At 41.0% G+C, this 24,455-nt stretch overlaps 2 long non-coding RNA genes across 2 annotated transcripts in view; both read left to right on the forward strand.

Annotated features, from left to right (window-relative positions):
- The window catches only part of LOC146358748 (uncharacterized), an 862,550-nt gene that overhangs the window by 787,500 nt on the left and 50,595 nt on the right, over nucleotides 1-24,455 (forward strand). The window lies entirely within an intron of this gene.
- Nucleotides 1-24,455, forward strand: part of LOC146358749 (uncharacterized) — a 119,463-nt gene that overhangs the window by 91,041 nt on the left and 3,967 nt on the right. The window contains exon 2 of the long non-coding RNA XR_014785647.1: nucleotides 1,643-1,693. This is a non-coding gene — a long non-coding RNA (uncharacterized LOC146358749). The remainder of the gene's footprint in view (nucleotides 1-1,642; nucleotides 1,694-24,455) is intronic.

The following is a 24,455-nucleotide window of genomic DNA, read 5'->3' on the forward strand; positions in this document are numbered from 1 at the left end:
AACTACTTCTTAATGGGAGGTCTCTGATGATTACTGGGAGGAAGAGAGAATGGATTGATATTTCTGGACCCTTCCCTTTCAAAACGATCACACCCAAAATGGCGGTTGCAGCATGGTATTAAAGATAGCTACCTATTTGAAGTAGGTAGTAAGGGCGCAATCCTATGCATGTTTGGACAGAAAAGAGGTCTTACAGCTAGGGATGTACAAAAGTCACTTACCTTTTGACGAAATGTGATTCAAGGTGGGGGGGAGGTGCCGTCCCTCCCCCTGAAATTCTGGCCGGGGGGGAGGCGCCCCGTCCCTCCCCCGAAATTCTGGTGGGGGGAGGGGCCCCATCCCTCCCCCCCAAAATTCTGGCCGGGGGGGAGGCGCCCCGTTCCTCCCGCCATGAATCCTGGCCGGCCGGGTCTGCAAATGGCAGCGGCCATAGCCGCCGCCGTTTGCGTCCCTACAGTCAGCCATGATAGGCTATGTAAATGTTTACGTAGCCTATCACAGCTGAGTAAAAACAACAACAACAACCGCGCGTACGCAAATGGCGGCGCCCATGGGCGCCGCCATTTGCGTTCCTCATTTTGGCACGTCTAGTCTATGTAAACATTTATGTAGACTATGGCAAAAATAAGGGGAACGCAAATAGCGTAGATGCTACGCTATTTGCGTTCCCTTATTTTTGCCGTAGTCTACATAAATGCTTATGTAGACTAGACATGCCAAAATAAGGAACACAATTGCCGGCGCCCATGGGCGCTGCCATTTGCGTATGTGCGGTTTGTTTGTTTTTAACTCAGCCGTGATAGGCTACGCAAACATTTACGTAGCCTATCACGTTTTTTTAAAAAAATCTAGCCGTGATAGGCTACGTAAATCTTTACGTAGCCTATCACATTTTTTTTTTTTTAACTGGAAATGGTGGCGGCGGCAGCCGGTCGGAAGACTGGCCGCCGCCGCCACTGGAGCCGCCACCGCCAGGGAGATTCGCCCAAGGTAAGTCCCGTCCTGGGGGTGGCAGGGGGGTGGCAGACTGTTTCGCCACCAATTTCGGGGGGCCGAATCCGCTGGCATTCGGCCTCCCCGAGATTCGTGGCGAAATTCTCTGACATCCCTACTTACAGCTCCTAGCATTCCCTAGCCAGCCATGCTGGCTGGGGAATGCTGGGAGTTGTAGGTTTTGTTTTTTTCTGTCTAAACATGCATAGGGTTGTGCCTTAAGTCATTCCATGTGATCAACAAAGAATTCCAAATTATGTCACCTCAAGGTTTTGCAACTTGAAAAATCTGGGGTTTTCTCCACATTTTGAAATGTTGAACCAGAACTCTACCAGAAAATGTTCATATCTTCAGTACTGTATCTAGAGTAGGTCTGCAGAGGAAGGTCTGTATTTTTTGTTACTTACAACATTCACTTAGGTAGGAGGACTGTAAGATTTGGAGACGTGAAACTAAACATCTGTAGTGCCAGCTCAATGTTGAGGTTTTGTTTTAGTGTGTTGCTGCTACATTTTGCATTTCAGTATTGGCTTGGCAACCCTGAAAACTGAGTTAGTTATTGGGCGGATTAGAAATGTAACAAATAAATAATTTGTGTGAGTATTTTCAGTTTCCAGCTTTAACTAGGGTTTTCCCCTCTTTATTTTAGACTGAAGAAAACCTGAGCTAAGGTACCACTGGCTGATGAATCTACCAAAAGGTGGGTTTTCTGTTCTGTGATGGTCTAAGCCTCACTGCTATGCAACTCTAGGGATAGGCAACCTGGCGCCCTCCAGATGTTTGGAATACAACTCCCATAATTCCTGATCATTTGCCAATCTGACTAGGACTTATGGGAATTGTAGTCCTGGAGGGCAGGTTGCCTACCCTGTGGCACGTTCCCACATTATGTTTTCATGCATACAGGTCCACACTCGTAGAAGATGTGTTTTATCAAAATGCACGGTTGAAGATGTTGATTCCTCTACATGGGTGAAAAAGGAATATGCTGGTACACCCATTTCCATATCACAAAAACTTGCAACTTTTCACATAATAACAGTGCATGAAGATGTAGTGCAAGAATCAATTTGGAGAGTATTGCATTGATCTGTACAAATAGGGCAAATAATAAATGACAGCATAAGATTGTAGGGAAGGTGAATGAAATAAGAAAAGGTTATTATCCATCCTTGGAGATAGGGAGGTTTGTAAAGCTACATATATATAGACAGAACACATAATTTAGAGTCATAATTTACTTGCAATTAATCAACTATTCCTTATTACAAAGGGGTGCTCTACATATTATCAAAAATAAAAAGAAGATTTGGGACTTTCCTTCTAAGAAATGCATTTTGGGCAGGCAATCCTTTGCATGTTTACTTTGAAGTAAGTTCCACTGTGTTTAATGGGGTTACTCCCCAGTAACTGTGCATAGGATTCCAGCCCAAGTATTCCCTCACATCATCAACAACCTGTCCATAGAAAGGCAAGAAAAGGTCTAGCCTAGTCTTCTCTCTAAGGTATGATTTTGTAAAGTTGCGTATTTTGTGTAATTCCCTCACCTGCATTCTGTAGTCCCAAAGAGGCCATATCACGAGCTTCTGAATTTGGCTAACAAAACAGAAAGAAAATGCTGGCTACTGTGAGAGCTCTGTGTATATATTTAAATTAAATGTTGAACATACTGTTGACTCAGACTAATAGTGGGTGGGTTGTGGATTGGGGGAAAAACTTCAAATAAAGCAAAACTCCCACAATGATTTTGCTAATTTTTACCCCCAGATGCTTTGCCTTATTTTGCTGACAGCCTCAGTTAAACACATCAAAAAACTTGGCGTGCTGAGTAAAATGCTGCAGCTTAAAATGCTGTAGCTTGAGCCCCAAACATAGCAGTTTTCTGTTAGCATTTATGAAATTTGAGTTAGCAGCTGCCAAGAATGTTTTCCACAAAAAGGAGCTGGGAGACACTGGGTGCTTCCAGGCAGAGCTCTCCCATCGCTACCAATTAGAAGGCATCGTGCAACTATTCCATCATTTCTTCCTTAACAGACTTTTTCAGTAAGAAAAAGAATGGAGACAGTGGTGGGAAAACATGGGAGGGTTACAAATAGAAGACTGTGTCATCTGGACCCACACACCCTCTGTAAAATTCCATGAATGAGGCAGGGCAATTGCACAATAAAAGCTTCATCTAGAAGTACCCATTCTATCAACTTCAAAAAGGGATTGATTTGTTCAGGAGCTGAGCCTTTATTTGTCCAATTTTATACTGAAATTTAATTTACAATGCATTGATCAGGATCAGAAGCACTACTAGAAATCCAAACTTGTTGATTTCAGTGTAGTATTTTTGTACAAGAAAATTCTAATTCTGGATTACTGGTGTATCTGAATCATGTTAAGGGAATGTTCAAACATACTATTCAGGAGATAGCTTCAGCATGGTTCAGACTGATGATCTCTTACTTTCTTGGGAAGGACTTGGATTTGCTACCTACCACTACAGAAAATAGTGGCAGGCAGCTCCTCATGTGGGGAGCCCACGTGATGAAGTGTCTCAGCCTGTCATGCCTCCCTCGGACTCCTCCGAGGACGAAGGGGAATGGCAGGCTCCAGACCTGGGGGAAGGGACTAGCACAGAAGTAGCCCAAGCCCCCTCACCCCTGTGGAGGAGCCATGCCCGACTGCAGCCTCTCCAGAGGATTCAGAGGGTGAAGTTCCACTGACCCCAGCAGAGCGAAGGCGGCTTCATGTAAAAGAGCAATGAAGACAAGTCTTTGTCCATTTGAGACAGAGAGGCTCCCAGAGGCCAGAGGACTGATTGCCAGCAGCTGCTCCAGGAGGCATTTATATCCCACCTTTTTTCCACTTGCAAGGAACCCAAGGCGGCTTACATTATCCTCCTCCTCTCCATTTTATCCTCACGACAACAACCCTGTGAGGTAGGTTGGGCTGAGAGTCTGTGACTGGCCCAAAGTCACCCAGTGAGCTTCCATGGCCGAGTGGGGACTAGAACCCAGTTCTCCCGGCTCCCAGTCCAACACTCTCGCCACTACACTGGCTCTAATTAGAGGGATTCATGACCAAATAGACGTTATACCGGTTAAACATGTGCCCAGAAGAATCAGAAATGATAAGGATTGTACGTTGTTAAATTAATTCCTGTATCAATAAATTACTTCAGAAAGAAAGGCTTGTGATAAAGCCGTAGGAAATGCTCAGGCACACACTGCTATATTATCGTATATACAAACGTGTGTGTGTGTGTGTGTGTGTATGTATATAAATTAAATGTCCTTGAAAGTCTGTCAGTACTTGGATCTCTCTATAGGGTAAACACCAGATAACAACCATAAAGTCAACCAGGTCACAAGGAGAACATTTAAAGATATACAATCACATGATTATAGTTTTGCTCTGAATAAATGTTCCGCCTCTAGCTTTTTAGTTTTCTAACCTTTTTTTTTAATATTCTGACGAGCAAACATTACATGGAAATCCAATTATAGTCCGCTAGGATCACAGGTGTTTCAATATATTAATAACTTTATGTTTATCCACAGAAGTTCTTTAGGGGTTTAAGATTCAGTTATAATTATTGAAATGTATCTCTCCATATCTGCCCATGACATGATGGTCCCAATTTCTCTTTCCAAGGATCCTTCCTTCCTTCCTCCTTTTAACCACTTGGTATATCTTTCCCTGCCAGCTTCTTTCTTCCTTCCTTCCTTCCTTCCTTCCTTCCTTCCTCTCTCTCTCTCTCTCTCTCTCCCTCTCCCTCTTTCTCCAACCAATTTCCGTCCCTCCCTCCCTCCCTCCCTCCAACTACTTTTCAAATATATTTGCCTACCTACCTCCTATCCCCACTGTCTCTTTTCAACAATCCTTCCTTCCTTTAATATGTGTGTGTGTGTGTGTGTGTGTATGTGTGTGTGTGTGTGTGTATATATATATATATATATACATATACACACACACACACATACACACTTACTAAGAACAAAAACAATACAAAACAAAAACAAAAACAATAACCCTCCCCCACCCCCACAACAACCTGCGGGGAAATTTTTATCAAACCCACTCAGCAAGGTGAGTCCTTAAATATAAACATATATTGTCCTCAATGAAAACTAATACATAATTAATACATACATTTTATAAACTGATTTCTTCAACTCCGCTAAAGCATTTCCAATGTTCTGGGTACTTTAGTCCTCATTGCAGATATATTTGTATGTATAATAAAAGGTCACCAGTCCACATGAAATGATTCCTTCTTTTTTATGCCCTTTATAATTCTCAGTTTTTCTGAGAATTTTTCCGAGAGGGCAATTTCCCATGTTATGTTATACCAACTTGCAATAGTTAAGCCCTTTGCGTCTTTCCATTTCGTGGCTATTAGCAATCTTGCTGCAGCTAACAAAAAACCTACAAAGTTTTTATTCAATATATTTTGATTTTTCCCATAGTGTAGGTTGAGTAAAGCCAACTCAGGTGTTTTAGAAATCTCTTTTCCCAAAATAAGTGATGAATATACAGTGGAGGTGAGGAATAGATTTCAGGGATTAGACCTGATAGACAGAGTGCCTGAGGAACTATGGACGGAGGTCCGTAACTTTGTTCAGGAGGCAGCAACGAAATCCATCCCAAAGAAAAAGAAATGCAAGAAAGCAAAGTGGCTGTCTGATGAGGCTTTACAAGTAGCTCACGAAAGAAGGGAAGCGAAAAGCAAGGGAGAAAGGGGAAGATATGCCCAACTGAATGCAGAGTTCCAGAGAATAGCAAGGAGAGACAAGAAGACCTTCTTAAATGTACAATGCAAAGAAATCGAGGAAAACAACAGAATGGGAAAGACTAGAGATCTCTTCAAGAAAATGGGAGATCTCAAGGGAACGTTTTGTGCAAAGACGGGCATGATAAAGGACAAAGAAGGCAGGGACCTAACAGAAGCAGATGAGATTAAGAAGAGGTGGCAAGAATACACAGAAGAACTATACAGGAAAGATCTGAATGTCCCTGATAGCCATGATAGTGCAGTCACTGAACTTGAGCCGGACATCCTCGAGAGTGAAGTCAAGTGGGCCTTAGGAAGCATTACTAACAACAAAGCTAGCGGAGATGACAGTATTCCAGCCGAGCTATTTAAAATCCTAAAAGATGATGCTGTTAAAGTGCTGCATTCAATATGCCAACAAATCTGGAACACTCAACAGTGGCCACAAGACTGGAAAAGGTCAGTTTACATTCCAATTCCAAAGAAGGGCAACGCCAAAGAGTGTTCAAACTACCGCACAATTGCGCTCATTTCACATGCCAGCAAGGTGATGCTCAAAATCCTACAAGCTAGGCTTCAGCAGTATGTGAACCGAGAACTACCGGAAGTACAAGCTGGGTTTAGAAGAGGCAGAGGAACTAGAGATCAAATCGCCAACATTCACTGCATCATGGAGAAAGCAAGAGAATTCCAGAAAAATGTCTATTTCTGCTTCATTGACTACGCTAAAGCCTTTGATTGTGTGGATCACAACAAACTGTGGCAAATTCTTAAAGTGATGGGAGTACCAGACCACCTTACCTGTCTCCTGAGAAACCTGTACGAGGGTCAAGAAGCAACAGTAAGAACCAGACATGGAACAACCGAGTGGTTCAAAATTGGGAAAGGAGTACGACAAGGCTGCATATTGTCACCCTGCTTATTTAACTTATATGCAGAGTACATCATGAGAAATGCCGGGTTGGATGAATCAGAGGTCGGAATTAAGATTGCTGGGAGAATTATCAACAACCTCCGATATGCAGACGATACCACCCTAATGGCAGAAAGCGAAGAGGATCTAAAGAGCCTGTTGTTGAGGGTGAAAGAGGAGAGTGCAAAAGCTGGTTTGAAACTCAACATTAAAAAAACGAAGATCATGGCATCTGGCCCCATCACTTCCTGGCATATAGAAGGGGAAGAAATGGAAGCAGTGACAGATTTTACTTTCTTGGGCTCCAAGATCACCGCAGACGGTGACTGTAGCCATGAAATTAAAAGACGCTTGCTCCTTGGGAGGAAAGCTATGGCCAACCTAGGCAGCATAGTAAGAAGCAGAGACATCACCTTGCCGACAAAGGTCCGTCTAATCAAAGCTATGGTTTTCCCAGTAGTAATGTATGGCTGTGAGAGCTGGACTATAAGGAAGGCTGAGCGCCGAAGAATTGATGCTTTCGAACTGTGGTGCTGGAGAAGACTCTTACGAGTCCCCTGGACTGCAAGGAGGTCAAATCAGTCCATCCTAAAGGAAATCAACCCTGAGTGCTTATTGGAAGGACAGATCCTGAAGCTGAAGCTCCAATATTTTGGCCACCTAATGCGAAGAGAAAACTCCCTGGAAAAGACCCTGATGCTGGGAAAGACTGAAGGCAAAAGGAGAAGGGGACGGCAGAGGATGAGATGGCTAGATAGCATCACCGATGCAATGAATATGAACTTGAGCACGCTCCGGGAGAGAGCGCAGGACAGGAAGGCCTGGCGTGCTATGGTCCATGGGGTCACGAAGAGACGGACACGACTGAACGACTGAACAACTGAACAACAACAACAACAACAATGAAATATCCTGTCTCAAAATTTTGCAACTTTCTCACAATCCCACCACATATGCACAAAGGTACCCTTCTGACCACATCCCCTCCAACAATTAGTGGAGAATGATTTGTTTATATAGGCTATCCTGACAGGAGTCAGGTACCATCTCTGTATTATTTTTAAAGCTGTCTCCCTAAACTTAGTTGAGATTGATTTATAAGGAAATTTATCCCACGTATTATTCCACTGTTTATCTTCAATATCTTCATTCCATTCCATTTCCCATACTCCTTTTAAATTTATTTTAGATCCCATTTTGATCTCAATTAACATTTTATATAATTGTGAAACCAGACCTACTTCCTCTCCTGAAATATTCTGTATTAATTTTTCAAAATTGGTTAGTTCCCTAAATCCTTGCCATTTTATACTTTTTTGCCTAATAAAGGAACTAAGCTGATATCACATCATCCAAGTTATCTTGCTATTTTGTAAATTATTCCTCCAATAATCCCAGCAGAGATGTTGTCTGTTTACATAATAATCTCGTAATTTCCTAGATTTACCTCTTCTAAAATTTCTTTAATTATTAATCTATCATTGGAATAAAATCTGGGTGTTCACTGATGGGGATAAGAGGAGAAATCCCAGGAATCCATTTTTCCTTCTGAAATTTGCATATTTTCCAAACTGGTTTTAACGTCGAATGAATTTGCATACTCTGTTTTATCTGTTCTTTTATTTAAGGTATAGTATAAAGATTTTCCTTTTGTAACAAAGATTGCTCTATCCTTACCTATTGTTTTTCTTCTTTCCTAACTGCCAGTACTGAGAGCAAATGGTGGATCTGGAATGCTTCATAATAAACCTTTAAACATGGAATCCCCCAACCTCCCTCTCCAATAAGTCTGTACTGAAGAGTCTTAATTATCCAGGGGTTCTTCTTCTTAAAAATAAATAATAATTGGAGTTTCTTAAAAAACTCCAATTTTTGTTGCCAAATGTTGAACCATTGTGGCGGGATTTCAATGAGAAGTACGTAAAATAAATATGTAAATTTTGGCAGTACCATCATTTTTATTAAAGAAAATCTACTTGAATGTGAGAATGGCATTGTACTCCAAATATTCTGATCTTTCTTAACTTTTCCCCATACATCTGCACAGGACTATCTTCTATATGCAAGACCATCATTTCATTACTAAATCATACTTGCTGCATATCTTAATTCAGGGTGTAACCTATCAGGGTGCTGTCCGCTAGACAGAAGCCTCTGATCCCAGAGGCTACCAAGTATCCTATGCCCTGCCAGGCTGGTGCTGCCAGGGCAGGAGGAGCGACGGAGGACATTTTTCCCTCTCTGTCCACCTATTTTTCATTTTTCCTCCGAATGGGCCTCTGAGCCCATGTGGAGGAGGGGCTGGAGAGGCTGTAGGATTTTGCTTCTCCCCTCCCCGCCCAACAGAATGCTCCCTTTTGGACCTCTACAAGGTCATATGAGGCCGCTTTTGTGACCTCAGAAAGCAGATGCCATCATTATTTCTGCGGTGGCTGCAGGGGAAGGGCTGGGCAGAGGGATCGAATCTCAAGAGTTCCCCTCCCTTCCTCTCTCCTCCTAAAAATCCTATAGTCCCTGGGACATTGTCCATAGGAATGTGTCCTTAGTTTATTTAGGATTTATTTAGGATTTATACTTTGCTTTTCTATTACAAATAATCAAAACGGCTTGCAAAACATAAAGAAATAAAACCAAATGTTACACAATCTCTCTCTCTCCCTCTTTAACAATATATATAAAAACATCACTAATCACAATAAATAAGAGCAGCACCAGGTCAACTGATTAAATGGCAGTGCAAATCTCAATAAAATTACAGATCACATCTTAAAAGCCAGATTAAGTAGAAATATTCTTACATTATCTCACTTTGACGTCCAAGGATACTCATGAGTTGATGGAATGGCCTCTAAACGTTGAAATACTGTACATGGTTAAAAGTAATGCTGGTTAAAATACTGCTTTAATTTTGTTTAATTAATGCTACAAACTTTAATCAGCTTAATAAATTAGTCAATTTAACTTTGATTAATTGGTGGGAATGGGAACCAATTTGAGTCACAGAGGCTGAGAGTGAAAGGATCACTTTTTTGTTTTATGAAGCTGTTTTTAATTGGTTGATAGCCATAACGCTTTATCATCTGAAATAGCTGAGGACTGCTAATGCCACCAGCATGCCGTGGAGGATGTTTTCTCTTCATCTAGATTCCCCTGGGATATTCTTGTATAGAAAATGGTCTAAAACACAACATGGACCAATTTAAAGTCAAAATATGAATTGTGGTACAAAGCTATTGTTCCAAGCACAAAATAAGGATGAGGAAGTCATCACTTCCCTATACCTTCAAGACTGGAATATCTTAGTAGAAATCCATTTCTGTCAGTGTCTTGCATTGCCATTTAATTTTAACTTGCTTTTAACTGAAATGTCTAATATTCGTAAAGCTCACTTTCAAAAACAACAAATCACTATGCCTAAATATAGTTTCTAGAATCAGCACCAAGCATTTAATGAGTTCAGAGGAAGCTGTGGTGCTAATTAGCTGAAACATTTAGAGATGTGGAAAAAGCCTTGGAAAAAACCAGGAAAATGGGGGGGGGGATTTTTTCCCCATTTTCCACAGGAATTTTGGGAAATCCCCCCCCCCATTTTTCTTCTTTTTCCTCTGGTTTTTTTCTATGCCTTCACACCTCTAGAATTAATCGACTAGCAGAAGTGATGTATATCATGGCTTCACTGCAGCTGAAGTACTATAGTGTGCTCTCCTTCTTAGGAAAATCCTTTCAGTCTTGGCCAGCGTCCTTTGCCTCTGTGGCTCAGATAGGGCTTGAGGGAGCGAGACAGAACTGTACTGCCTTCGTGATCCTTTCAGAGCAGCACCACACAGGCCCTTGCAGCGGACAACAGCTGTGTGTAGAGTTGCCACCAAACTCAGCCTTAAGCAAGATTTCAGGGTGACTTTGGACGTTCCAACTTTGGCAAAAGCTCTGAGGAATTTCAAGGGAAGAAAAACGTTCGAAAAGACTGGCAATACTTCAGGGAGGTATTTGCTCATCCTTAGCAGTGTGTTGTCTAGTGAGCAAGGACCAAACCCCATTCTGAGCATTACGATAGGGCTTCTGTTGGATTCTGGCATGGAATTGTCCCCCTGATATCGATGCTAGGACTCCTGTGCCCAGATTGTAAGATGCTGCCTCAGTGCTGTGGAATTGGACTGGTCAGCAGAATTTCCTGTATATAATCCTCCAGATTTGTAACTAACCCAAACCAAACGCATGAACCTCCTTTGAAGAGAATTGTTGATGGAAAGTTTATACCCTGAAGTCCAGTTTGTTCCTAGCGTTTAATATTGCCATAGTTCCCTTAAGCAGATAAACTCTCACTCTTTTCTTCTTTGTATTATGTACTACTAAAAATGAAACTCAAAACAAAGCACAAGGATTATAAAATGATTATATTTTTGTCCAGTCCAAGTGCTTCATTTAACTTGTATCTGAAGTACTCACATTAAAGATTCCAAACTACAGGTAACAGATTAATTTTTCCCCATGAGATCTCTATTTATACACTAACACCACTTGTGACACGTAGTATATAATTAAAGGATGAGCACTATCCCGAGAAATTTGCAGCCAGAGTGCCAAACTGCACAGGAGGCTAATCACATGATATGCCCTTGAGTGCAGGATTTTTCTTTCAGAAATTGCCAGCATGGACTTCCGGTTTGGGACTGATGTAGTCCTGGCAGCTTCCACGGACTCTCTGTGGGAGCTTTCTCAAACAGCTTTTTAAAAGGTGGAAAAACCTCTTCATCTCCCCCATAGAAATGAAGGGGGGGCAAGGCAAATAGCTCTGGATTTTTGCCTGGAGTAAGGTAACCCCCACACGATAGTGGAGGAGCTGGATGCCAGGGTTTCCCCCAGGGCTGTACCAACGGGAAACGCTGTAATGAGACTCCTATCTTATAGGAGAAAACAGAGCTGGCGTGTTCCATAACAATATATCCTGCAAGAAAAATCAGCAACCTATGAGACACGATTTAAGAATTCTGAACAATATTTGAGATCATCTGAGTACCTGTAAGATTTATTGGAGAAAACTATGGCTGAACTGAATAGGCGAAAAGGGCTTGCTTCATCATCTCCCACAACTCCTGTGTCAAAGGTACTGAAAACAGAAGATTTAGCAGAATTATTTACGATGATGAAAACCTTATCTTCGCACTTTTTGGGACTAGTTCAAAGGCTGGACTTAATTCAAAATTCCATCACTGATATGCAGAGAGCCGTGAATGTAATTAATGCGTCACAGAAAAGAAATGGAGTCCAAAATTAATGAGCTTGAAGACTGAATGGCAAGAAATGAAACTACGACACAAGTTATTTGTAAAAATATATCTGACAGAATCTCTCAATTGGAGGCCTGTACGAAGAAAGCCAACATATGTATAGTGGGGATTAAAAGCTTGTCGAATGATGTGAAATAGTCTACTTTTGTGGGCAAACTTTTGCTTGAGATACTTTCTATATTCTCTGATTATTCTCTTGATATTGAGCAGGCATTTCGTGTGCCAAACCCTAAAGGGAATGATTATACAATTGTAGTTCATTTTGCAAAAGTCTCCACAAAGTGTTATATCCTGAATTTGGCAAAACAAGCTGGAAGCCTTTCCTGGAAACAGGATAAAATTATGCTGTTCCCAGATTATATCAAAGGAATGGCGAATAAAAGAAGGCAATTTATCAAAGCAAAGAATCTGGCAAAACAAATGAACTTACAATATCAATTAAAATATCCTGCTACATATTGTATTGTGTCTGAAGACCAGATGAAGAAGTTTACGAATCATGAAATGGCAGAGGCTTGGTTGAATGTTAAAATGCGTGAGAACGCTGTCACAATTCCATAAAATGGAATTTCTAAACAAGTACTGTTAACTGCTTGTGTGTAGTTTTCATGATCTAGGCTAACTCAGAAGAAATGACTTTATATATATTTGTTTACCTTTATGTATTCTTTTATTATTATTTTTCTCTCTTTCTCTTTATGTATCTTCTTCTATTTTATATTTTAAAATAGACAAAATATCTAGTATAAAATATTATTGACTGTTGAAGATTTATCTTAAGTTTTATTATTATACAATACTATACTCTCTCCTTTTGATTATCATTATCATTATTATTACTACTACTACTACTAATATTCAGGCTTTGGGGAATGAAGTGTAGAACTGTTGTGTTGATATAAAAGATTGTTTTACTAAATTGTAAGATTGTATAATAGATATAGTTTTTAAAAATAGAATACCATTGGAGGTTGGGAGATGTTGGAGTTTATTTTTCTTTTTTCCTTTCTTTCTTCTCTTTCTGTTATTATGGTGTCCTAACTAAAATATTGTATGGATGAGAACTGAAGTACTGAGTAGGTTGTTGGTAATTCTGGTAGTGTTTATAAAGATAAAATAAATAAAAATATATTAAAAAAAAAGAAATTGCCAGCATGGGGGGCCCAATACAGATCAGGAACCCAGCATGGGTGGCAGGGAGACTTTATTCTTTTGACCCCCGCTGCAGTCCTGATCTGGATTGGGGCCCCTGCACCTGCAATTTGCATGGGGAAAAGTTCCCATCCGCTTCAGTGTGAGCTCCCTTGCCTTGCTCCAGGTAAATTTCAGATGTGGGGTGGGGTTTGGGATCTGGCAGCAGCAGGGGGGCAAAGCCCTCCCTCCCCAAATCCTAGGGTCCCAATCTGGATTGGGAAGCTCAAACTGGCCATATCTGAAGGAAATACCTGCATTCACAATGAAACCACATGATTACTGCCATGTGTAATTTGGTCCAAAGATCTATGCCAGTTTAAAGTCTGCGCATTGATAAACGGAGTATTACTTGGGCAGGATATACCTGTTCATACAATTAACTTTATTCCAATTCAGGGTCATTCTGCAAGATAATATGCGTTGAGTAGGACTTTCATTCTCTTTAAGCGGACTGGTTAGTCAAGTTTTTTTATCGGGAAGTCACATGTTCAAAACCGGAGAAATGAATAAATACTTTTTATGGTTTCGAAAGTACCCTCTAAGGAGTTGAGGATAGATGACTGATTTAAGAATTGAGGACAGAACATTATTTGTGGAATTAAGCTTGTTAAGCTTTGGATTTGTTTCAGGGAAGCACTTTCGAGGAGCTGACTCTCAGGGGGTTTAGCCAGATTTACTAGTGGCAAAAGTTGCAGAGCCAAGTCAGTGAGTTGCTGTCCAACAATCATACTCCGAGCTGCCATAGGCCGAGTCAGGCCATTGCCCTATCTAATCAGCATTCGGTGATCTGATTGGCAAGAGCTTTTCAAACTTTGCAGCCTACGAATATTTAGCTGGAGGTGCCAAGGACTGAGTGCATCTCTACACCAGCCTAAAATCCCGCATTTAGAACGGGGCTTTCTGCTTCCGTTTTAAATGCAGGATCACAACTGACTCCCTTTACATGCGCTTCCTTTCCCCATTATCTGAGTCCTCCATGTGTGTCTTTGGTCTCGCTCCTCTTCTTATGGCTTTTCCTTTTTCACAGAGGGAACTCAAGTGGAACACAAGCAGAGTAGTTTGATACCTCATTATCTCCAATGTTTTAAAAAACGGAATAAAGGTCATTCAGTGCAGGAGACGCCTTGGAGGTTGACGACGTCATCTAAAGGGCCCGCAAACTTCCTTGAGTGAGCAATCTCAGTAGCAGGGTAAAAGCTCCATGTGAAGAAGCCCTGAACCTGAGATCTTGTCATGCAATCATTAATTTGTTTGGTTTACCTCTGAACTATAGCCCCTCTTATACCAGGATTATGGAGGGAGCTCCACTGCAGCCATAGACTTCTGCTTAGTTTGTTACTCAAGACCTACGAATCCATTTAAATCTGAGGTGAAATGGCAATTTCATGTGAAGAGGGAAAAAAAGAAAGGAAATGATGTGTGAGTGAGACACACTATAAAATAACACTGAACATATAATGTTTGCATGGCAAAGTTTTAGCCATGAGAATTTGGAAGTACTTCTTTCAACAGTTTTCCCAATGTCATTGCCTCAGCCTCTGCAGGTAATTTACTTCAGCACAGATAAGATTTTTCGTTAAAGGTGTGTGAGCAAGCCCCCACCCCTACTCCTGGGTCACGGAATCAGTAATGTCTTGCAGCGGTGTAAAATTGATTAGTGCCAACAGGTGGTGCTGCAGATAACAGAATATATTTTGGGATTTTGTAGTGACTGGTTTACAGCAGTAAGCCTTCACAGCAGGAGCACTGTGAGAAAATATAGGGATGTCAGAGAACTCCGCCACAGATCTCGGGAAGGCCGAATGCCAGCGCATTCGGACACCCGAAATCGGTGGCGGAACGGTCTGCCACCCCCCGCCACCCCCCGGGACGGGACTCACCTTGGGTGGATCTTCCTGGCGGCAGCGGCTCCGGCGGCGGTTTGGCAGCGGCCAGTCTTCCAACTGGCTGCCACCTAGGGATGGCGGAGAATTTCTCCCCGAAACTTCGGGGGGCCGAGCGCCAACGTGTTCGGCCCCCCGAACAAGTTTCGGGGAGAAATCCTCCGCACTCCCACCGCACCCCGCACCCCCCCCCGGGACGGGACTTACCTTCGCCGAATGTCCCTCCCGGCGGCGGGTCCGGCCGGCGGTTCGGCGGGTGTTCGAGCGGGGCGGGAGCGGCAGCCGGTCTTTCGACCGGCTGCCACCGCCGCCATTCCAATAAAAGAAAGAAAAAAACGCCCCCGTGATAGGCTACGTGACGATTAACGTAGCCTATCAGGGCTAGATTTGCAAAGTCAGCCATGATAGGCTACGTTAATCGTCACGTAGCCTATCACGGGTGACTCAAAAAAAAAAAAAGTGCGTACGGCTAAAGGCAGCCCCCATAGGGAGCCACCATTCCCATTCCTTATTTGGTCGCTGTAGTCTACATAAAGATTTACGTAGACTACGGCGAAAATAAGGGCAACGCTATTTGCGTTGCCCTTATTTTCGCCGTAGTCTACGTAAACATTTACGTAGACTACAGTGACTAAATAAGGAACGCGAATGGCAGCTCCCTATGGGGGCCGCCATTAGCGTACATGCTTTTTTTTTTTAAAGTCACCTGTGATAGGCTACGTGACGATTAACGTAGCCTATCATGGCTGACTTTGCAGATCTAGCTGTGATAGGCTACGTTAATCGTCACGTAGCCTATCACGGGGGCGTTTTTGTTTTTTTAAAAAAAACAATGGAGTTCGCGGCCGGGCGAGGCGGGAAGCCTCCTCCCCAGCCTGAATTTCGGCCGGGCGAGGCGGGAAGCCTCCCCCCCAGCCTGAATTTCAGCCGGGGCGAGGCGGGAAGCCTCCCCCCTGGCCTGAACTTCGCGGGGGGAGCCGCGAAGCGCCTCCCCCCCACCGCGAACAAGCTTCAATGAAAGGTAAGTGCCTTTCGTCCACCCCTACTGCCACCGCTGCCATTTCCAGTTAAAAAAAACAAACAAAAACGTGATAGGCTACATAAAGATTTACGTAGCCTATCACGGCTAGATTTTAAAAAAACACCATGATAGGCTATGTAAATGTTTACGTAGCCTATCACGGCTGATTTAAAAGAAAGAAAGAAAAAAACGTGCGTACGCAAATGGCGGCACCCATGGGCGCCCCCATTTGTGTTCCTTATTTTGGCACGTCTTAGTCTACGTAAACATTTGCGTAGACTAAGACGGCGAAAATAAGGGGAACGCAAATAGCTTAAAGGTTATTATAACTATCTGTTGTTTTTGAATACTATAGTTAACATATGCATGGGGTGGGGGGTTGTGTATGGGATAAGTTATGGCTATTATGCCCTCCAATATGATTCCTCTCAGCAGTCAAGAGCAAATAGTCCTGAAGCAATTCCCTGAAGCCAGGGGTTGTGCAGAGAAGGGAGATTTGAATTTGGTTTATGTTATTGTTCTTTCATTATGGTTAAATACCACATGGGATACCTGGGATGGGGAAAAGTAAAGGAACAAAAGGGTTTGAAAGGAAGATATAAAAATACATTCATGAAAAGAATTATAATGGTTGAATTACAAACTATGACTTTTCATGTAAAGGGCTTGGGATCTACTATAAAGTGGAGAAGGATCCAAAAAGTGATTATGAAAACTGAACCAAATATTACTTTCCTGCAAGAGACCCATCATAAGAAAGACTCAAATACATTACTTTATTTCCCTGTTATAAGAGATACTTATGCTGCAAAAGATTAATCTAATGCTAGAGGGATAGCTATACTTTTTAAGATATTGTCTTTAAAGTAGAAGATATTCATAAAGGTAGTAAAGGGAGATTTATATTTCTTAAAGGATACTTTGGTGCAGAAAAACTGACTTTGGGGATTGTCTATGTTCCTAACACAGAAGAACAAAATATTTTTGTGGAATCAGCTTGGAAACATTAGAAAATTTTAAATTTAGGAATGGGATAAAAATAATAGGAGGAGAGTTGGATTTAATAGTTGACCCATGCATAGATTGTACAGGGAAAGGAAACAGGGCATAGACTTGAAGCAATTCCTATATAGCACAATCACCTTTTTAACAGACCTTACAAAAATACAAGTTAATAGATGCATGGAGTTGCAAATTTTCGGATGTAAAAGACTCCTCATTTTAATCCAGGAGGCATAACAGTAATTCTAGAATAGATTATATCTTATTCTCCCAGAATTCAAAACTGGTGCTGAAGGATGGGAGAATGGGGTTGACCGCTATTTCAGATCATGCACTAGTAATGGCAACTTTCTACCTAGGCCCAAAACAAAGCGAAACATGTGCTTGAAAATTAGCTGATAGATTGAGACAAAAACTGACCTGAAATAATATAACCTCAGTTAAGGACCAACAAGGAAAAAATAATTTTGAGTCAAAAACTGTAAATCAAATATGTGCATCTTATTATGCAGATTTCTAGGCAAACAGAAACAAATCAAATTCACAAAATACTATCTCAAGTAAATAATAAAAAGATGTCAGTTGAACACTAAAATTACTTAAACCAAGGTATTACAAAAGAAGAGGTAAAAAAAAGTAATCAAAAATTAAAAATTATAAATATTTGGGGCTGTTGGCTTTATAGGAGACTTCTATAAAATATATGCTGACCAAGTAACACAATATATGGTAAAGCTATTCAATAAAATTATGGATAATAATGCAGTACCCCACTCTTGGCAAGTTTCCCAGATTACACTTTTACATAAACCAGGAAAGAACCCTGAAGAGGCTTATTCGTATCACCCTATTACATTATTAATCAGGACCTAAACATTTTTACAGGGTTTCTGGCTGAGAGGTTATTTACAATAGCTTCGCAATATATTGGCACAGGTCAATTTTTTATTATTAGAAGGTGAAATATAGTTGACTCAATAAGAAGAATACTTAACGGAGTTCACCATTGCATGAAAAAGAGCAGAAACTCTTATGCCATAAAATCATTGGACACAGTTAAAGCTTTTGATAAGCTTGAATGGTCTTACTTATGTCTTGAGCAAGCATATAATGACAGGAGATAGATTACTCAATTGTTTTTCTCAAGTATACTTTCAAAACCAAGTGGTCAACAGAACAAATGTAATAGACTCCCCACCAGTCAAGATTAATCAGGGAACCAAGCAAGGTTGTTCTTTGTCCCACTACTTTTCGCTGCCTCTGTTGAACACTTACTTCACAACACTCTGTTGATGGAAGGGATATAGGTTAATTCACATCCTGATTTGATTAATTTGTTTGCAGACGATATCATTTTAACACTATCAAATCCTATAAGGAGCTTAATCGATGGCCATGCAAGTAATAAAAGACTCTGGACAAGCAGCAGGAGTGCAAATCAACTATGACAAATCTAGCAGTTTATGTATAAACATGGATAACAGACAGCAATTCCTTTTGGGAAAAAACTCAGGGATACCCACAGAGACTAAGGAACTAAAATATTTAGGAGTAATTATACTTGTTGACCTGTCAAAAGTGATAAAATTAAATGACCAAATAGTGACCAAATACATTAAACAAAAATTGAAACAATCATCCAAATTGAACTTAAAATGGTTCGGGGGAAAATGTTGATTAAAATTAAATTATTACCAAAACTAACTTATTTATTTCAAACATTACCTCTTATTTTACCTGAGCAAATGTTTTTAAAAGTCAATTTATGTTTCTTCATTTTATTTTTCATAATAAAAAACCTAGGTTCAATGCAAACATTGTATATGAAGAAGGTAAAAGGGGGGGACTGGGAATTCCCATATTATTTCAGTATAATGATTCTTTTTCAACTCAAGCAATTAATTCACTAATACATGGTGATCAAACTAAATCTTGGATTAATATGGAGATACCTATGGACCAGAAAAAAGTATTTTGGGGTATACCATTTCAATGTAAATATTTAAAATCAAGGTCAACAATAGATAATCCTTTCTTAAACAGTATGATGGATACTTGTCAAAGACGGAATAAATGTTCGATGTCTTCTTCCTCTCCTAGGATTCCTTTTTTATGCAATCCACTTTTTATTGTGGAGACACATTTAAAGAGTTTCCAAAATGGGAGGGAAAAGGTTTATATAGACTCACTGACCTATATAATGGGTTGCAACTAGAGATATGAAGGCCCAGGAAAAAAATGGAAAATTTTGTGGAAAACCCATGTTTTTCAATTTTTTTCCAAATACTGTTTTTTGGGTTCCCCCCCCCCAAAAAAAATGGAAGAATTGAACAGCTCTGCATTATGAAATATTTTCTTTTCAAATTCAAGACAAGGTATTTATATATTGCTACCCAGCCTTTACTCCCCTCAAAAGATTTCTAAAAACTATGTAATAAGAAGACTTTTATAGAAAGACTAGAGATGTAAAATGCCTGGAAATAATGAAGCCATGGGGAAAATGCTTTTTAATGCTCTCTGTAAGATTCTCAGGATAGTTATTTCTTATTAAAATTATTGATCCAATGTATCTTTTACTGATAGACCTTTTGGGATGCTCCAAGTCATGCTCAGCTTCCTAATGTGTGGACAGAGTCACCATATCATAATATGGAAGAAAATATACATTCTTGACAGTTTGGGTTTTGTTGTACAAAGTCCTGTGTTTCTGGACTTGTCTTCTTCAGCCTCCAGTTCTTCCTGCTTCTTCTGGCTCCTAGGATGATTCAGATGTTTCAGGGACTACTTGCTGAAGTTCCCTCTGGTCAAACCTAAACTAGGAACCTAAAATACGTTGTGTATAACTTGGTTTGCTCATAAAATTTCCACATTTGATATATTAAATTTTAAACATATAGTTTATTTAGACATTAATTACACATTTACTGAGTTCACTTTTTAAAGTTTTCAAATATAATAATTTTATGAGCAAACCAAGTTATACATAATATAACTTTAGTAACATAAAGGCTGCTTTATGTTCCTAAAATAGCCTTCCTCAACCTGGTGCCCTCCAGATGTTTTGGACTACTGTGGCCAGCATTCCTGACCATTGGCTGTCCTACCTGAGGCTGGCAGGAGCGGAAGTCCAAAATATCTGGAGGGCACCATGTTGGGGAAGGCTGTCCTAAAGCAACAAAGGATTTTGCTAAAAACATAAGTATTGTTTCTTTTTCAATTTTCCCAAAATTTCCACACACACACCCTGAAAAAAACAGGAAAAAATTGGAAGTTTGCCATGGCTTCAAAATTTCTGGATATTTTACATTTCTAGTTGCAATCAAAAATTGGGAGATAAATAAGAGAACAATATCAGAGAATATACCATGATTTCAGAAACACCAAATTCTTCATTTCACATCTGTACTGGCCATAAAAGCACAGGTCGGGCACCCACCAAACAGGTTTGAAAGTTAGTGGCTTGGACAAAGTCCAAAGCGAAGGGCTTAGCTGCAAAAATATACAAGTTGTTAAATGCTATGGTTATTGGTGAGGCAGAGGGAACAAAAATGCTGTGGGGAAAAGACTTGACTTGCACTATCAGCTCAGAACAGTGGGGACTGCTATGCCCTAAGGCCCCCATGAAGTCTGTGTCACATAGAGTGAAGGAAAATACATTGAAGATAAGGCAGAGATGGGAAGTTATGCCAGTAAAGCAGAGCTATTTTAATTGTAATAGGAATCCTAGTTGTTGGAGGTGTAGAGCCACCAGAGGCACCTACCCGCATATGTCGCAGGATTGCCCACTGGTGCAAGTATTTTGGGTCCAGGCCTTTGCCTTCACCAGTGAGGTCACACAAGATATAATATTATCTGCAAAACTGGGACTGCTATCTCTCTGTATGGACTCCAGTACACACATAAGACATAAAAAGCTCCTGACTTTTTTCTGGACAGCAGCCAGGTTGGTCATAGCTGTAACTGGAAATCAGCAAGAGAAACTCAGTAAACATCTTCAGGTACAAAGAGGCCAAGTAGAAATTGACACTTTTTATGGAATACGGTATCCATTTATTGAATTTGCTAATACTGAGAAGAATACATGACAGTCTCCTAAGACACACACAACTCTTTGGCATGATCTCTTAGGATGATGAATGATAATTTAATCAGATAATCTTGGTTATACCAAATAGAGATTGTGAGTGATCAGAAAGACTGTAAAGAAATTGACTCACATGTGGTCTACTTAGATATGTTCCTGTTACTTTGAATAATTAAATTAAAAAAATAAAGAAAAGACATTGAACATCAAACAAAAAAGATTTTTAAAAAATTAAACAGTACAACAGATAACCATCAGATGAGTAGCTGTCAAGGTCAACTGTATAAGTTGCCCCTCAAATTGGTCTCCCCCAAATGGAATGAAACACTGTAGGCTAAAGGAACTAAGCTTTTGAAAGAATTAACAAAGACCTGCTGAAGACCTCTGTGCCACATTCCATATAATGTTTTCTGGTGACAACCCTGTGGAAAATAAGCATGACATAACTGTTCCCCATAGGTGTGTCCATTCAAGTGTATGATTCAGATTAGGGATGGACATGCCCCACTCTGTTTGGGTTCTCTGGGTGGCCACCCAGCCCCTGCCCCCACTCGCACTCCCATACCCATGCTTGAGCCCCATGCCTACTCACCAACCCACCTGCGCCTACCTGGGCCCCGTCCTCCGCCACTGCAATCACCACATTTGGAAAAATAACGTGGTGATCACAAAGCTGAACATATAGACTTGGTGCCATGAATCTTGCAAAATGGCGCCGTGAATCTTGCATATATGGGTGATTCATGGCGCCATTTTGCGTATAAGTTTATTTGTGCAGGTAGTATTGCGACCACCATGTTTTTTCAATGATTTTTTGGCACAATGTTTTTTCAAAACATGGTGATCATGGTGGAGGAGGATGGGCTCAATTAAGTGCGGGCAGCTCAGCAAGTGCAGGGGGGCAAGCGGAAGCGGCTTGGGGGGTGTGGGCAACAGCCGTCCGCTGGATCCCCAAACTGAAAGATATGGGTGCTCGCGCCATCCCCAATTCAGAAGCTCTTATATCCATGTCCATTAGAATGATGACAGCAGTGGCACTTAAAGTAAAATCTGCATATTTCCATTGTGCCAAAAAATCAACATCACATGGAGTTAGCTTTATCTATGAGTGTGCCAATGCATGTCTAAACTCATAGGTCTATCTAGTCCAGCACCCTGCTTCCAACAGTGGGCAGCTAGATACTTCTGGGACACCTGCAAGCTGGGCATGAAGGCAATAGCTCTCCTTTGTTGGGTGCCCCCATCAAATAGTATTTGGTCACATCATGCTGAAGGATCCATTTTGCCATCATGGCTAATATCAGTACTAAACTTATCCTCTATGAATTTGTCTAATTCCTTTTTAAATCTACATGAGTGGTCATCACCACATCTTGTAGCACACATTCCTTAATTTAATTTTGCATTGGCACAAACACAATTCTTTCATCATTCCTGAATCTACTGTCAATTAATTTCATTGGGTGACCCTGAGTTCGTGTGTGTGTGTGTGTGTGTGTGTGTGTGAGAGAGAGAGAGAGAGAGAGACGTTATTCATATTCTTCATACCTCTACTTAGTCTTCTCCACAGCCCAACTAAGAGAGCAATCCTATGGCCACTAGACACTGTCTAGAGGGCCATAGGATTTTTCACTTTCTGGGAACTGACGTCGGAGCCAGGGATCTGAGCTCGGTTCCCTGAAACTGCGCTCCCCATGCCCTCCCACACCTCCCCACATCTACTGCTTCTTTGTGCTTGCAAATGGAGCCCAGAGAGAGCGAAAAGGGGGCAGTCCCAGGGACAGGGAGGGGAGGAGACCACAGAAGCCTCTTTACAAGGCTTCCTATGTGCCATGCAGCCTCCCACCCCCCCTGCTCCAATGTCCCTGGGTAGATGCAAGTAATCGCATGTCTAGCTGAAAATGCAGGGCAGCCAGAGCACGGAGGAGAGGATCCCTCCATACCCCAGCTGCCCTGCATAGGATTGTTGCCAGCCTCCGAGTTTGGAGGCTGGTGACTATCTTCATAGGTTTGTGCCCTAAACCCCCAAACCCCAAATGCTTCAGCCTTTCTAGGCAGATAATGTACTGCAGGACTTTGATTATTTTGGTTGCCCTTTTCTACACTTTTTCCAGCTCTACAATATCTGTTTTGAGATGTGGGAACCAGAACTGTTCACTGTATTTCAAATGCAGGTGCACTATACATTTATATAAAGGCCTGCCTTACTTTCAGTCTCTTTCCTAATAATCCCTTCCACAGAATTTGTGTTTTTACTGCTGCTACATAGTGATTTATATTTTCACTGGGCTATCCACCAAGACCCCAAGATCTCTTTCCTGGTTAATTACTTGTTAATTACTGCCAGTTCAGACATCATTAGTATATATGTGAAGTTAAGATTTATTTATTTATTTTGCCCCAATATGCATAATTTTACATTTGTTTACATACTGTGAATGCAGAAGGACAAATGTACATATAAAGAACTAAACAGAGGAGATAATGTTATATCAGAACTAGTCTTCTTTTCATTGCTTCTTTCACTGATTGATGATCTTGGTCATATGTTTTATAAAAAGTCTTGGTGCCTTCTGCAAAAAGAGGCACAATATTTTCCTCATTACTGCTTTTACTTTTACTGCTGTACGATCGTTCCTGTTAAACAAAGAGTACATTCATTACATTCTTAAAACAACGTCTAGACACTTTATTCTTCTGAATATGGGGAACAGCAATGAATCAAGTAAGAAACAAGTCAGACACTTAAAATGGTGCCATACCTGATTATTAACATTTAAATGCACCTTCCTAGGTTTTCTCACTGTTTGACTTCTTTGTTGAAGGGCAGAGGAACCAGTACTAATGCAGTAACTATGGCCTGTAATTACACAGCATGCAGCCCCTCTGGGATGCTTTTCCACCTTGGGATTTATTAGCTGTCTCGCCTGCATAGAGAACAAGATGTAAAATATCTCCCAGCATTAGTTATAGCAGTGTGTGTGACAAGAGCCAACTGCATGACAAAAATAACAGAGCAGAGAAGGGTTTTTAAAATGTTTTGGTACTGTGCAGCTAAAGCCTATGCATGTTTACTCGCAAGTAACTTTCACTGGGTTGTATCAAAATGTAGCCATCCACCAATGGAACAGACACTGCTGGCAGAACAGATCCCTTCTCCCCCTGTGCAGGCCACCCCCTCATGTACATTGTCAGCAGGACTGTCTCCCAATCCACCTGCCTGCTGGCCAAAGCCCCCACCCACCTATTGAAGCAGTCTGCCCACCAGCTGAAGGGTAGTACATCTGTGTCTGGGCTATATCACTTCAGATCGAA

The sequence above is a fragment of the Heloderma suspectum genome, chromosome 1 (assembly GCF_057233095.1).
Source record: "Heloderma suspectum isolate Gila_16-S chromosome 1, 16-S_ref, whole genome shotgun sequence".
Taxonomy (NCBI): Eukaryota; Metazoa; Chordata; class Lepidosauria; order Squamata; family Helodermatidae; genus Heloderma; species Heloderma suspectum.